Below are 16,437 nucleotides of genomic sequence, written 5' to 3'. Positions count from 1 at the left end.
CTAAGAATACCAGCAAATATTTACGATTAAAGAAGCTTGAACTAGAAACTTATTGGAATTTTTTTTAAGAAAGAAAAATAAGTCTTAAATGACTTCCAATTCATTTTTTTATTCAGTTTTATTGACTCTGTCTTATTTATGTAAATGTAAGATATCCATAAATCCATTTTACTAGGTCATAATAAAAAACAACAATTTTTTGCAATAAATTACAGCATCACTAATACGAGGAGAGGATTTTGGGTAATGCAGTACATTCATACTGACTGGTAAGTACTTAGCTTGTGTGTGTTGGAACATTCACCAGATTGTGAATTTCACTGAGCTTTTATCCCACAGCACATTTTCCATTTTTATATCCATGTTATTCTCTCTGCTCCATAAGGCTTGTTTTGCTAACAGCAAAGGGAGTGTGATGAAAACCCCCCAGATTAAAATGAGCACACACACACACACACACACACACACACACACACACACACACACACACACACACACACACACATCTTGGTGCACCACAAAACATTCACAGCCAATGAGCTTTTATATTGAGGGCTTCTCAGCAGCTTGGTGTCAGTGCGGAGGAGAAAAACAGCAGAGGGAGGGTGCGGAAAAGAAAGTAAAGGCGGGTTTGGTTTGGGCTGTGGGGAGGGGTGCATATTGAACACAATGCAAGGCGTTTTGTCTTCAGCCTCATTTTCATAAAGCTGAATATTAAGGACCTAGAGGGTAGGCGGTATGTAAGGGTCAGAGATTTTTTTCCAACTATTGAAGTTTGCACAGAAAGTCTGGATAAATGGTGTAGCCTGGGAAAACATTAAAATATTTAAAAGGCTAAAGTGAAAAATATACTCAGAACTTAAAATTTGATTTTGACCTAGCCCACGGAGTGAAAGAAAAGAAGATGGATATGATATTTTCTCACCATTTATATTGTATTGTCCATTTTATTTATACTGTAAAAAAAATCTGGGAAAGATTGTCCAAGCCTCTCTCACTAACTCTTACTACCTCTCTCACTTACTCTTACTACTGTTGTACCTTTAAATAAACTCAACTGACTCCATTCAGTCATTTCAAGTTACTGGAAAGAAGCAAAACCAGCAAAGTACTCTGCTGTACCTCAGGGATTGATTACAGGATATTTATCTCAAGTCATTAACTTGTTTTCCTAAATTACACCCGGCAATCAAATCCCTTAAAACTTGAAAGAGAAAGGCTTGGTAGTAGGTCATTCAAGACTTTTTTGATCAACTTCACTACTAACTCTCAGGCCTGGCTGACTTCTGTCACTTTCAGTGAGCTTTGACATTTGACCCACACTGGTACAGGTCACTGTCCAGGAGCTTTGAGCTACATATGAGCTGCTGTCTGGAACAGTAAGCACAAGCTAATGGGAAAAAGAAAGTGTGGGGGTGTGAATGAAGAGAGTCCAGAGTTAATTACAGTAAGGCTGGCTACACACTGGCTGCGTCGCGTGAGCGTGTCAGCTGCGTGGCGTGTCCGTTTATATTTCGGCTCCCATGTTAACAGGTTAGAGCTTACACACTGCCTGTGTGACACGTAACGTCTCAGATGCAGCTCGAGCCACGCCAAAAACGCGTGTATGCTAGAAATAGAACCGACGCCTATTTTTCACGCAACACGCAAGCGTATTGGAAGCGTTACCAGGTAAAATAGAATAAGAAAAGATGTTTATATGTCATTTTGACACAAATACATATTAATAAATGACATGTTGATGTTTGAAAGTCTCTAGGTTTTGATATAAATGCAGATATAAATGTAATTTAAAAATAAATTTGATTTTCTAATATTGCACCTGTCAATACAAAACGAAATATTCTGTAGCCTATTTTGCCGTCAATACTGCCGACGTTATCTTTACTGTAATCAAATCAGTATATATGTATGTTTAACATGGTATTTCATTTTATCAATGGGAAACATACATGTGTACAGACAAGGCTAGCAGCAGCAGCACCGCGTCAGACATGTTTCTGGTGTGTAACGACAGAAAAATCCACGCAGCCGCCACGCAGCTGACACACAACAGAAACGCCACGCTCACGCCACGCAGGCAGTGTGTAGCCGGCCTAAGAGAGACAGTGAATAACTCAATCCTTGTTTAATAACAGCTAGCTGGTGGCCACTCTCAAATCCTCTTACACCTACAACACTCACACTGAACCATGTACTAAAGAGCTGATGTAGTGACTGCTAGTGTCTAATAGTCATGTAGTGTATGGAAGTGAAAGTGTTGTAGTATAATCGCTCAGCAGTAGGACAGCATTTTACTCTCATACCGGTATTCACAAGTCCAGTTTTATTTATCTTTTCTTCTCTATATCTGTCCAGTGTAACATCTCAAAAGTGAGTACAAAGTAATCTTTTTTTGGAAACAAAAACACACCAGTAGCTACATTGCTGACAATAAACTTGCATCTAATTTATGCTGCATAAGCAGAAAGCGGATCCCAAAAAAACTTTAATAAAAACATCATCAACATTTCAGACAGGATGCACCCTGGGAGTTTTGTGGAAAACTGCTAAAACTGTACCATATCACAAACTGTTGACTTTGAACTGGTATAAAGACCTGAGTCATGCTGTCAGTCACTCTCACTGTCTTCTATATAACACAGCTGAAATGATCTAAAACAAACTGACAGGGAAGGAACCTGAAGTCTTATCCCCAATAAAGTTATCTAATTTTACACAGAAAAAATAATACAACCGTTACAGTTTCATGCAGTAACAGGCATGAATAATTCATTCAGCACCGTAACATGTGTGAGCCGTCTCTGAAATGAAGCAAAGATGTGTTGGTGGATAAAAACAACACATGGCTGCTGCCTGAGTGGTCAGTAAAGACTTCTAATGTCACACTTTTGGATAATAATATCCTCCAGGCTGACAGGCTACAGCAGGCATGACTAATAAGCATGGCAACACGCATGACGAGACTGACTGAGGGTGCAATAACATGTAACCTAAGCAACAGGAGCTCCAATAGCCCTTGAGTTACTGTATGACCATAATGATAGTGGGACAGAGGACAAAGGAGTGAGATGAGAAAAGTGAGGTGTGTGTGTGTGTGTGTGTGTGTCTGTGTGTCAGCATTGTTTCATATTAACAAGCATAAGAGAAGAATGCAAACACACCACAAAAGCTTACATTATCTGAAGTACACAAGTACTGTATATACAGTATATACTCTGCGTGTGTTACGACATGGAAAACATCCTTATACTATTACTGTTCCTAAATTGCATGTCTGAAAAACACAGTCAACATAAAAGTATGATTCTGCAAAGCTGTGCTCATCTCAATTATTTACTTTATGCTTACATACTGTTATTTTTTAAGCACAAAAATATATTACTGTATTATTGGATCTCTGTATATTATTATTGCCTGTCCAGCAGTATAATTACTTTTAATCCCCCCACAGAGTCAGACAGTGCACCACTGAGGTGTTGCTATCATAAAGAAGGTGCAGTAAAAAACAGCTTCTACCTGTTCAATCTGCTGACCTACAGACAAAACAAGCTATTAGATTATCCAGATATCAAGGTTCTTTTGGATACTTTCCATATTGACCCTTTTTTTTAAACCTTAGATTAATCCTGTACAATTGCAATCCCCTAATGTAAAGGGTTACTACAGTATGGGGTTTATAGTGTATTGCACTACATATACAATCTGTTATATTGCATGAAGGCAGACAAGCCAAGACAGACTAATTACATGTGGACAGCATTATAACAGCCCATTTAATGAGCTGGCTGAGTCTTACTCTCCTAATAGCTTCCCCCCCCTGGATTTATATAATACTCCAACATACCTACAGAGTGTTTGCTGTAAAGTATATACTCAGCAAACAGTTTGAAGAAAGCCTTAAAAGTGTCTTCTTATGAGCCAGTAGATGGCTGCAGTAGAAGCTAAACCATGTACCGTATATTGTGCCATCAATGACTTTATCACTAATCAACAGGGTAATCTTAATCTCCATGAATAATAGACCTTTTTCACGGCAGAAATTTTGGCTTACAATAGCAGGAAAAGCTCAGGAGTCATTGATGACATTAAAATGATTGAATTCCAATCCTGCCTTCCATTTAGGTGAGCTAGTTTCAGAGTCTGGGTATTTTGCATGCTGGCTCACTGGCATGGCTTACTGGGACACTTGATGGAACCTAGCCATTGTTAATTAAATTTGTTTCACTTGTGCTTTTCCTGCTGTGACAAGTGAACATTTCTATTGCGAAAAAGTTCTATAAAAAGCTACTACACCCTCATGGTACACCCACAGAGGTATTTTCACTTTTAATTGATTAGACCTCTACACATGGACTTAAAGGGACATTTCACCCCAAAATCAAAAATACATATTTTCCCTCTTAACTGTAGTGCTATTTATCAATCTAGATTGTTTTGGTGTGTATTGCGTCATCATGGACAAGAGTGTTGTGCTTGTGACAGCGCAACATTAATGCGGTCCCTTTTCGGCTCAGATGTAACATTTGCTAACTTAGGTGAGCTAGCAGTATGGGTTAGCTATAAACTAATTTCCACAAGCTAGCAAGTACGCTTCCTTTTGCATGGCCATACGGTGGGTGTAGTTCGGTAGAAAGAAAATAGTAACTACATGAAACTGCTCACAACCAGGTCTGTGGATTATCTTGCGTTACGAGGTCATGATTTCTGGAAAGAGACATTGCTGTTGAGTTTTTCAATGTATTGTTTAAGCACCTCAAGATGAGCGCCATCTAGTTCCATTATATTGGCGAGAAGGCAGACATCTCCATGGCCGATATCTCCAACACTGGACAACTCACACCAAAACAATCTAGACTGATAAATAGCACAAAAAATATATTTTAGATTTTGGGGTGAACTGTCCCTTAAAGACTGCACTTGATTGACATCTCTATCACACTCTCCTGTTAATTTGGGTCATTGAGACATGCAAAGGCAAACATGTAAAGGTGCATACAGACATATTATTATACATGCACAATTATATATGTAGATGCCTGTTTAAATACAGTCTTTAAAAGTGACCTCTTCTTCCAGTTCCCTATTATTGTGGGTATGCAGATGCCAACAGAGTAGCAGCAAAGACTGTAGACATTCACACACACAACCCTCATACACAGTTATTCTGCTTCCCGGTGCTTCCTGAACACAAAGCCAGAGTATTCCCTTGATATGGAGCAATTAGCAGTTCTAATAAAAAGCCAGTCTCGTTAGAGAAGCTCGTTAGTCTCCCCGATAATTACACTGAAGCACCAGGGAGGACAGGCGAGACTAGGGTCACCTCATTCACTGGCCATCACTCTCACACACACATACACACACTCCGACATAGCAGGTACAATGGAAACAAACTCACCTTCTCATGTTAATCAGGCTTTTCAGACCATGCCCTCAACACCAAAGGGGTTTTCCTGTGTGATATCTCTCTTGCCTCTATCACTGTCTCTTTCTCTCACACACACACACACACACACACACACCACACCACACCACACCACACACACAGCTGAAAGACTACATTATCAGTGCTATTGGTACTTGCTATGGGGCTTATCGTCGGTCCCCGGCGGATGGGCCTAGACACAGGCTCAGACTAGTTCAGGTTGAGTAGAGTTGACAGCTTGTCGGTGGGCGGAGGCTTTGTATGGGAGGGGCGGGGCAGTGATGGAGTGGTGAAAAGTCAAACACTCAGACTGACAGCTAACATCGCCCAGAAGACCATAGTCAAGACAGTGGGGCAATCAGACATCATGGATGGAAATACTCACATTAGTGAGGGGGGTTTGTGTGGTGTGAGTTTGTGAGAGAGAGTGTCCATGGCCATACAAAGTGGGCTGAATTTGAAAATGCATCATTTTCTATCCTTCTAGACTTCTAAAGTCCCCCACTTTGGTCCAGATTAAATCAACAAGTATTTGATGGATTGCCATAAAAGTTTGTACAGACATTCTTTGTCCCCAGAGGATAAATCCTAATGACTCTGGTGATCCCCTGACTTTATCTCGAGCACCACCGTGAGATTGAGATTCGTTGATTGAAAACTATTGGATGGATTGTTAAGTGATGATGAGCAAATGTTGTGTAGCATGTAGCATGCTAACTTAGGTTGCTTTCACACCTACCTCGTTTGGTTAATTTAAAACAAACTCTGATCCGCTTGAAAACGGGGGTCTCGGTTCGCTTCCAAGTGAACTAGAGTTCGGTTCACTTTAGGTGAGAACGCGATCCGACCCAAATACAGGAAGTGGACCATAAACAATGCATTTACTAGCCTGCAATTTCAACCTTGCACACAATTTATGGACTTATACAGGATTTAGGGATGATAACTTTCAGATCCATAAGCTGTTCTGACTATACATCGCTGGTCATCTGTGTGATAAAACATCATCGTCTCTCTCTCATCAGGTCCGCCCTCTCCTTCATTCGTTGTCTGTCAGCTGCTTATTGTTCGCATTCTTCTAAAATATTAGAAACATTAAAGCAGAACCAGAAAACCCAAGACGTTATAAATATGTTTTTGCTACATCATTTCTGAGACCAGAAGTGTTGGTGAGTTTCGGATATTCTGTCCAATAAATTTCTTTACAGTGTTTGGTGCGTAGACATTGTACCTGCTAAAAATCAGCATGTTAGCATGCTGACGTTAGCATCAAAGCACCACTGTGGCTAAGTACAGCCTCACAGAGCCGCTAACATGGCTGCATCCCAAACTGAATTTTCAAAATACTTTCTAGAACTACTGTTTGCCTTAGTTTCTTGGTAGCATTTATAAGCCAAGATCAAACCATTTCATTTTCATTTGTATGGAAACAGAAAAAGACAAATGTCAATGAGAACAACTCCATTGAGTACATTGTCTCAATCAGCAAATGCTTAACCTGCTGAGACAAAACTGACGACTGGTATTTGTCTGTCCCACTCCTTATTAGATGGTAGCTGTAATGCACAATTGTGTTGTTTGCCAACCCAAAGACAGGAGAGAAAGAAGAAGGGATTTAGCCTTTTCTATTGTTTTGGCATTTTAACAAAACCTTTCCTATGTGATGGCTTAGTGTGTGCAATTATTAGCCCTCTGATGTACATCTTTATTAGGTATGGTACAGATAAGTCTTTTATGAAGAGCAACTTGTATAAACTGAAAGGGATGTGGAGCCTTACACACACACAAATGCAGACATAAGCCAACACAATGGTCAGTGCAGTTTGTAAGAATAAAGCACCATGCTTACGGAGGTCAATCTGACATGAGCAAGTCTTATCTCCAACACGGTCTGTGTCTGACCTGACAGCTCCCAGCTCGGGTAGGCACTGATGCTGACAGGGTATCAGCCAGCAGCCAGTGGATTGTTTCATTGTTCTCTGACAGAGAGAGAATTCAGAGTTACTCAGACAAAAGCAGTACTGTCCAGAGGAGAAGAAGTGAAGATGCTGGAATGTTGCAGCATTTAATAATACAAACTCAAGAAGAAAATTGTTCTGATAATTGTCCTTTCTTCGTCTTGTTTTAAATCTCAGGGGATGAAACGAAAACGATGAGCTCAATCTGACTTGTGTGACGCTGACACTAGATGACTCTCTTCAGTCCGGCTGTCACTCAGAATCTCATTCCTCTTTTCAATTTCATTATCATCAAAGCTTTGCCTGCATCTCAGCTGGGAACAAATTTCCACCAGAGACAAACACAGATGGGCTGATCCAATACAGCCCTGCTCTTCCCAGTCAGACTTCCCACTGGTGTCCCTTGACAGTGACACAGAGACAGCAGAGCGGGGTGGGATGCAGAAGGGAGGGATGTGATAAACCGCCGAGGGTTCACATCATTAATTACCCAGACATCACCTCTCCCGTCGCCGAGGATTCTGCAGGAAAAGGTCAGCCGTCTGGCTCGCATAAAGACCAGCTCGCCATGCATGTCACGGCCCCCGCTGGCCCAGCCAGTGCTCTGCCCACGTCACACTTCAGAGACATGACTAATACCTCAACAAGACTTCTAATAGCCCCCAAAATGCCACAGCAGTGCCTGTTAATGCTGACATAAACAACACCTACACTTTGAGGCTAAGAGTAAGGCCACCGACGAGTAAGGAAAGCTAGGGAAGGACTGAAGGGAGAACAGAGGAAGAAAGGTAGTGGAGTCGGCAGGAAACAAGCAGTAAATAGCAAGAAAAAAGCAGGGGTAAAGGATTTAAAGTCATTATTAAAAACAAGAGGAGTTATAAATAGATGAGACCTTAGTGTGATGTAGTGGGCAGAGCTGGCCTGTACTGAACAAGGCTGGTACTGCAAGGGAACAACAAAATATCAATATTTGACATTTTGGGAATAGAAGATCTTCTTTTAGTTTATGTTAATGTTTTACTTGTGTGTGATAGCATGCCATTCTTTAAAGATGCCTACAGCATGTGCTTTAATAGTATTTAAAGAAATATCCAGACTTTGCTGAAATAAATCAGCACCGCTTGCTGGAAAGAAATAAAGGCCAGTGGCTGGCAGGTGAAATTATTGCCTTTAATAGGATAACATCAGCTGGTCACAGACTAAGTCAATTAAGCAACAATCTGGCATAGCATACATCAGCAAGATCAACACGCTGAGAGAGGACCTCACTTGTCCCAGCACAGCACTCTATTATAACCCACTTTCATTAAACAGCAGCTTCTCCACAATTTCTCACCCACTCTCCTTTCTTTCCCTTGTTACTCATGTTTGAATACAAGCAGTGTTTCCCTCCCGGGGGAACTCCGGTGAAAGACTGAGGGGGCAAGTGTTGAAAAGACTGCACACTTGAACTTGTTATTTCCCTGGCTTATTGTGCGAGGAGATGATTTTTGGAGGAAGCAGACCAAATCCACTCTGCTTCAAAGCGTGAAGAGACACGTGAAGAGGAAGAGAGACCAAAGGTGGGGACTAATCACGAGCAGGTGATAATTATGTTATATGTTGTATAAGTATTGTTTGTCATTTTTAAATAGAAAAGTTGGGAGGGAAAAGACGGGAAGTGGCAAAATACGAGGTAGTCTATATAACATTACACATTAACACCACAACAAACTACAGCCAGATGACCACAGATGTACTATAAATTCACATCTCTGACACATTCTCAAAAAAGATTTGGCATAATAAGCTTCACAGATTTAGCTTTTGGATTCCATTATATTCTACATCCTATCTAATCTAGTGGGGTCCACCCACTATATGGGCTTACTGTGTAATGCAACAACAACAAAAAACTTTATTATTGCCCCGTATTGGTTAAATGTACTTTAAAATAATAAGATCTCCATTGACCTTTTACCAACCAATGTTCCACTTCCACCCCCAAAAACATGAAATGTGTTACACTGTGCTAGTGCACAGTGTAACACATTTCATGTTTTTGGAAACAGAGAAAAAAACTCACCAGCAAGAATAAAAATCAAATCCAGCTCCTTCCTGCAGTGAGGCGAATGTTCTCTCAGTAGAGCAGCTGCTCCTAACTGGACCTGCAAATGATACTAAGTCAAAGTCCCAATATCGGGACAAAAGAAATTTCAAGTGCATGGCATTACTGGTGTAGCCTGGTCCTACCAGACTCTCGTACATTTCATTTGTACAGAGAGTCTTGCCACTCTCCATTGACAAGTGTTAACTTCCTTGAAGGCGGGTACTCTGTTGATGTTTAAAACTATTGGATCTGCCCAGAGCCACTCTGGATCTGCCATAACCAGTCGCTTCGCTCACATCTTTCTCCGCCGCCATTACGGAACTACAACTCAAACTAGCACACAACCTCAACGTCATCGTTCTCAGCCACTCCCTCTGTTCGCTGATTGGACCGGTAAAGATTGGCCGGAGAAAACCCGCGAATATACCGCAAACCCAAACAACGTACTGAAGGAAAATGAAAATTAAATGGAAGTACGTAGGAGGGCGGAGCCAGGCTATTACTGGTGGGGCTATTCACTCAGATTAGTCTTATCAGCAGGTACAGAGAAAAAAAGTGACTGGCAGGCCCTGCTGGCCACAGTATCTCTTTTCTCTTCTCCTTTTTTCTTTTCCTTATCCTCTCTTTCTCTCCTCAGCCTTCTTTCATTTGCAATTCTCTGCTCTCTCCACTGCTCTCTTGTCCTCTGTAACGGAAAAATATAACATAGTCTGCCACAGGTAATTGCTTTCTCTCGCATGCAGTCTAATGTACTCTCTCTGCTCTTCTTTCACTGTTTTCCTCCGTCCTTTTCACTATAAAACAGATAACTGTCAGATTTCCATACAGTTACTGCCAATAGTTAGATTTTGGTTCCAAAATAAAAAAAAAATGGAGGTAAGTCACCCAAATTGCTCATTCAGTCAAAATAATTGAGGTGGATTTCAATCAGTCCTGAATTGTTTTTTTTATCACACGAGGCGTGTTTCATGTTGGCAGCAGGGATGACTGACGTTGTGTCTGTCTAGCCTAATCAACGGAGCGCTGGGTCACCTGTTTTGCTTGACAGATAAGAAGCCCTCATTCATCTCACACAGACACACACCTCCCCACACACACAGTTGTCTGAGGCCATCACAAATTAGCACCGGCCGTCACAGTTTCCTTGCCAACTGGCTTGTAACCAGGCAACGTTGGTCGTGTGAAGATGTCTTCAGTGGGTACAGCGGGTGTACAGTACACACACAGATGGGGCTTGATATGTGGAAAGATGTTAGACACTAAAGTATCTATCTAATAAAGGAAGTAATCTCTGTCCTTCGGTCTGTCCGTCGTTCTGCCAGCGAGACAATCACTACTGTGCATAGTCAGTGGTCACATATCAAGGAAGTAAACCCAGAAGCTTAGAAACTTTTTTGGCGGATGCGCCACTAAGCAACTCTTCATAGGAATGAATGGGGCTCCACCATTAACGTTGCATCCAGGTCTAATAATACATCCATGGGCGCAGTTCATCTCTCTGCAAGTACATTGTGACCCTGCATGTAGGGCTGGGTGATATGGAGAAGATCAGATATCAAGATATTATAGACCAAATACCTCAATGTCAATATTGTGACAATGTTGTAGGGTTGACAATTACTGCTTTAACAAAATATTTTCACAATGACATTTTAGATAAATAATCATCAGTAATGGTGATTTAATGACTAAGTTGGTAAAGGCAAATTAAAAAAAAAGTTCAGAAAATTACATCACTTAACTGTAATGCAGCATTTAAAACCAGGAAAAGACAACATTTATGCCATATTAAGATATTCAAAATCTTAGATATCTTGTCTCATATCACGATATCAATATAATATCGATATATATTGCCTACTTGCATGCTCAATGTTCTTGAGACTAAAGGAAGAAATCTTAACTGAACAGGTTGTTTTCAACAAGGTTAATCCTTCAAGATGACGAAAAATCTCACAGTCATCATTTTAGTCCATCTTTGCATGGCAGGCATTCTAACCAAGATAATGATCAGTGCCCTTAAAGCTTTAGGTGATATCCAAGCAGCCATTTGACTGTGTAAGTCTACGTTATTTCAAGAACATATTATGCTTTTCCGTGTGTTCTGTCATATCTACAATGTTATAATGTCAGATTTTCATGTTAAACGTGGCCAAAACTTCAAATAATGAGGTAAACCTATTTTAGAGAATCCCAGTGAGCTAAAACGGTCAGATTTCCAACTGTTATGAATGCTCTGGTTTCAACAGTTTTTTCTACTCTCGGCTAAGTGTTACGCAACTCTAAGCCGGCCTTCTATGATTGGTCATCTGCTCCAGGTAGGCAGGACTGGAGTGTTTTTTTTTTACTGCGGTGTTTACATTGTTGCATGTAGCTACATGCTAACGGCAGTAAAAGATGTCATCTTGGCCAGTGTTGTTAAATTCTCCCTAATTCCGGGTCACATTACTCCTGAAACATTTCCTGTTATGTAGTATTTGGTTTAAAAGCCTTTATCTGCGATCTGCGGGTCGCATTACTGCTTAAACATCTCCGATTGGGTAGTGTTTGGTTCAGAAGCCTTTATCTGTGATTTTTTGTGATGGGATTGTGTGCTTTTCTTTTGCATCGTTTCTGTATTTGCAGCGCGTTTATGTATATGGTTGTGTTGTGTGTATTTGCAGTGTGTTTGCTAAATGCATGTGTTGTCAAATTTATGAAGATGTTTTCTTAATTTGCTTGTGTTTTGTCTATTTGCGTGTGTTTCATTAAATTGCAGTGCGTTTGTCGGCCACCGTACAAGGGGGAGACAAGATGCAATCATAATATCATCAGGTCTTTTATTTGATAGATGCAATATCGAGCAGGAAGATTGTTCATCATCTCTGGATGCTATAAAAGTCCTGCATTGCTGGTTGTCGGTTGAAGCTTGCTCCGTGGAGCCATAGGCGACTGTAGCAGTGACTTAGGTATACTGTATATACTGTTTACTGTATTTGCCCTCAGTGTGAATTGGGCAACACGTTATTGGACCAGTTTGGACACTGCTCAAGCAGATTACTACTACTACAATACCCTTTTTCCACCAAAATTAGCGTGTATAAACATGTTTTTCTTTTCCTTTCCTATTGTCAGTAGACAAGTATGCATTTCCTCTTTTTTCTAGTGTGTCACATTCGGGGTTAGTTAACATTAGAAAGCTGCATGGAGGCCAGTGAAAATGTTAGGGTGGTTAATCCTCCTTTTATCTGTTACTATTTCGGTGTCTCTTTCAAACTTGGTGACGACTTATTTGGAACGATCTCCTGTCATGGTTGTGTATGTTTCAGTTTCCTGTTTTATTTTGGTAGTCTGTTTTCTCCCTTGTCATGTCTTGTTTTACTTCCTGCCTTGTGTTTTCCCGCCTTTGTGATTGTCTGCCCCATCCTGATGTGTTTCACCTGTTCCTGATTCCTCGTGTCACCTGTTCCTTGTTTCACCTCGTTACCTCTTGTATTTAGTCTTTGTTTTGCCCTTGTCTAGTGTCAGATCATTGTTTTGGATATTGTGTGTTAGTCTACCTGTTTTGCCTTGGTATTCCCGTTTCCTGTGATTCCTGTTTTGACTTCTACTACGTTTTGGATTTCTTTGCCTGCTGCATTCTGGACACCTTTTGTTTGTATGGATTTTATTGTGATTAAATCCTCGAGCTCACCACTGCCTGGCTGTCTCTGCATTTGGGTCCTCCAATTCTCTGAAACCATGTGATGTCTCCGAGCGCTGCTTGGCCGGAGATGGACGCAATTTGTGGCTGAGATGACAGAAGTTACTGACAGGCGCATGCGCATCATATCATCGTGCCTTAACGGGAGAAAATTAGCGCGTCTACCCGGGTGTCATGTTTCCATCACTGCCGATTGGAGCTGGAGCCGATTAATAGTTATAAATACTACAGAGTCATTTGTTCAAGGATTGAATGCAGATTGTAACCTTTCCCACTGCAGACAAAAGCCAGATGTGAGTGGGTGTAAGTGGGTTTTTGACCAGTGGGAAATGGGTATAGGAGTACTACAACAAAATCTAGCTTTTTTTTCTAGATCTAGTTTTTTCCATAAATTCTGACCAAATAAAGAAAAGAAATCCTATTAAATTGCACCAGACGGTCAACACCATCTGGCATGTGGAATAACATTTGCAAAAGTTTCTTTTTGCTACTGCATGTTTGTGAAAGGTTGAATCCAAATAAATTCAGTTTTCTCCTTTAAACAAAGCATTTTAAGCTCAACTTTAGAGCCAGGCATCTAAGAGTGGATGAACGTACAAAACAGAGCAAAAAGATGTTGCAAAAATGATCTGCATTAGTGTAGATATGACAGACAGGTTGATAGTTTAAAACGGGGAGAGACAGACTAAATAAGAGAGAGAGAGAGCTGTATTATCCCACCAGGGTGTCTCCAGAGACAGAGGGGATTGCAGCAGACAGCCAAATGGCTCTAGCAGACTCTTTAGCATGTGTTCAAATAAACACTTTACCCCCTGTCTCTGCTTGTGAATGCAGTCACAGTGGAGGGAAGTTTGTATGAAAACCCAATGAAACACAAACAAAAACACAGCCTAGAATCCAAGATGTACAAACACCCACCAGAAAGGGAAAGCTTAAACCACTGTGGCTATTAATGTCACTCTCACTGAGATACAAACGCGAGACCTATTTGCCGAAAGCTACAGAAGTAAAAAACCCTTTTGGCAACCTTGTCAAATGAACACGTAGACACACACAAAGATGTGATGGAGTATCCATGTCACTCAAGCATAGGGCACAGGCAGGTCACCACAGAGACAAAGATGGAGATTGGTGACCTTTTCCCCCCAAACCTCCCATTTACACCAAGGTGAGAACCCCTTATTAACAGCAGGCCCAACCCACTACCAAACATCCCTTTACTGCTGTACACATTCAGCAGCTCTTCACAGAATAAGAAGGGGAACAAAAAGAAGGGAGAAACATTTGTTTAACGAGCCGTCCCCGGGCTGTCTTTCACTCCCATTCAGTCCCTTCTTCTGCTCCAAGCCTGCCCCGAGGTCAATCCCCTGCACCACTGATGGCAGCGGTTCTATTCAACGTAGAGATTTATGATCTCTAATAGCTGGCAAACAGACCTGAGGGTGGGGCTGCCTTGAGGGGAGCCCCCCCGACTTATTTTCTTCAAATCGCAAGAAGAAAAGGCATCAAAAAAGGGGGAGCCAAGTGAGGCTGGGGTTGAGGATGGGGGACTGTCGGAAACATTTTCAAGGTTGCCATCTGGGTCGGGTAGGACCCTTCAAACTGCCTGCCAATCTCCAACCAGAACCCCTCCCTTACCAGATGGATAAGGCTGTGGGGAAAAAAGGACATATTACAACAGTACGAGGGACAAATGCTCTCTGCCACCACTGACATGTCATTTTCTGGACTGTTTTGGGGGAACTTCTGAAAGTAGGAGCTTTTATTAATCTACTGAAATCAGGCGGTCAGCCAGTCAGCTGTCTTCTGATCCTTGGTGGTGGTGGAAAGCCCCACTAGGGCACCCTCTAATTCATAATCCTATTCCCATAATCCTCAGAGGTCAGCCAGCAAGAAACAATCCCCACTCTCTCAATAACCAGCTCCCCTTTCCTTTTAAGGCGAGAGAGGAGTTCTTTGAAACTGCACTATTGGAGTAGGAAAATAAAACTTCCAGGAAAGGCAGTTCAGGGTGCTAAAGAGGTGAGGCAGATATAATGCCTTCATGCAGCTGCCAAGGGATTCATATCTTCATGAAATCATAAGGACAATTTCACCTTTGTACAGGCAGATGATTTTCTTATTGTCAGTCAAAACAGACAAGTCTCTCTTTCTGATTTTGTGCGTGAGCGCTTTTTCTCTGATTTAAAGAAATAGTTTGGCATTTTAAGTAATATGCTCATTTGCTTTCTTGCTGAGAAGGTTGACACCACTATCATGTCTGTATGATAAAAGCTGGTTAGCTTAGCTTAGCATTAAGACTGGAAACAGGTCAAAACAGCTATCCTGGCTCTGTCCACAGGTAACACATTCCACCTACCAACAGCGCTAAAGCTCACTAATTACCATGTTATCCCTTCAACAACATTATATAGAGCTTTTATTCAAGCGCTTTACTGTCTTGCTCATATGATGCTATTTATATGAACTTAAAAAAAGTGTCAAAGAAAAGTCAGCTTAAGAAGCAGAGGAAGTGAAATTGCTTGCCACTTCCATCATCCTTCCCTGTGCGATTAGTTGGAGCAGAGTCTCATAGCCAATATCTTTACAACTCACAGTTTTCGTTGAGGTATAAGAGAGACTCAAAATAATGAGATCTGCAGTGGCAGTCAAGATTATGAACAGAACTGTGAACCCTGACGTCTTTAGACAGAAAATACTCAACACACTAAACGCTCAATGGTGTTTTTTTTTGCCTCCAACGTCGCCTTCCAGGCAGCTAACCCTAACCTTAACCCTAAACATAACCATTGCCGCGCTGCCTGGGAAGACCGCACTAAACTCACACACAGCTGTTTCATTGGAGTACACAGACAACATAAACACATAAACACTGTTACATACTGTATACACCATTAAAAAACATGAAAGCTATAGTGCGTAGTTTCTGTCGCCCCCATGAGGAATTCTAAGTAATGACTACAACACTGTTGTTGAAGCCACATGACACAAGTCTTCCGTAATCGCACACGCGCCCCCCCCTCCTCCACGCAGTTGGTAGTAGCCAAGGAGGACACAGAGGATTAAAAAAACATGATGGACTCTTCAGAAGAGGTAATTATCTTCACTTGAGTTTCTGTGCACGAAAGCCACCGGACAACAACAATTTCTAAACATAGCCATGCTGAGAAATACAGAGAGAGTATTATGAAGCTGATAGACTTAATTAGCTTTGTATTAACTCATTTGGCAATGGCTTGAATATAACGGACGTTCATTAATATAAAAAAAGTTTATTTTGGAA

At 41.2% G+C, this 16,437-nt stretch overlaps 1 protein-coding gene across 4 annotated transcripts in view; it reads right to left on the bottom strand.

Moving 5' to 3' along the window:
- rhbdl3 (rhomboid, veinlet-like 3 (Drosophila)) overlaps positions 1 to 16,437 on the bottom strand; it is a 61,735-nt gene that overhangs the window by 30,601 nt on the left and 14,697 nt on the right. Inside the window, exon 1 of one of the 4 annotated variants that reach the window (XM_031289252.2) lies at positions 5,399 to 5,506. The exons of the other annotated variants lie outside the window; for them this stretch is intronic. The gene's annotated coding sequence lies outside the window, so the exon portion shown is untranslated. Of the gene's footprint in view, positions 1 to 5,398; positions 5,507 to 16,437 lie in introns of those variants that run through there. 4 annotated transcript variants of the gene reach the window in all.

This window comes from Sander lucioperca, chromosome 4 (genome assembly GCF_008315115.2).
Source record: "Sander lucioperca isolate FBNREF2018 chromosome 4, SLUC_FBN_1.2, whole genome shotgun sequence".
Lineage (NCBI taxonomy): Eukaryota > Metazoa > Chordata > Actinopteri > Perciformes > Percidae > Sander > Sander lucioperca.
Note: the sequence above shows the minus strand (reverse complement) of the source record. Positions and strands in the feature narration are given on the sequence as shown.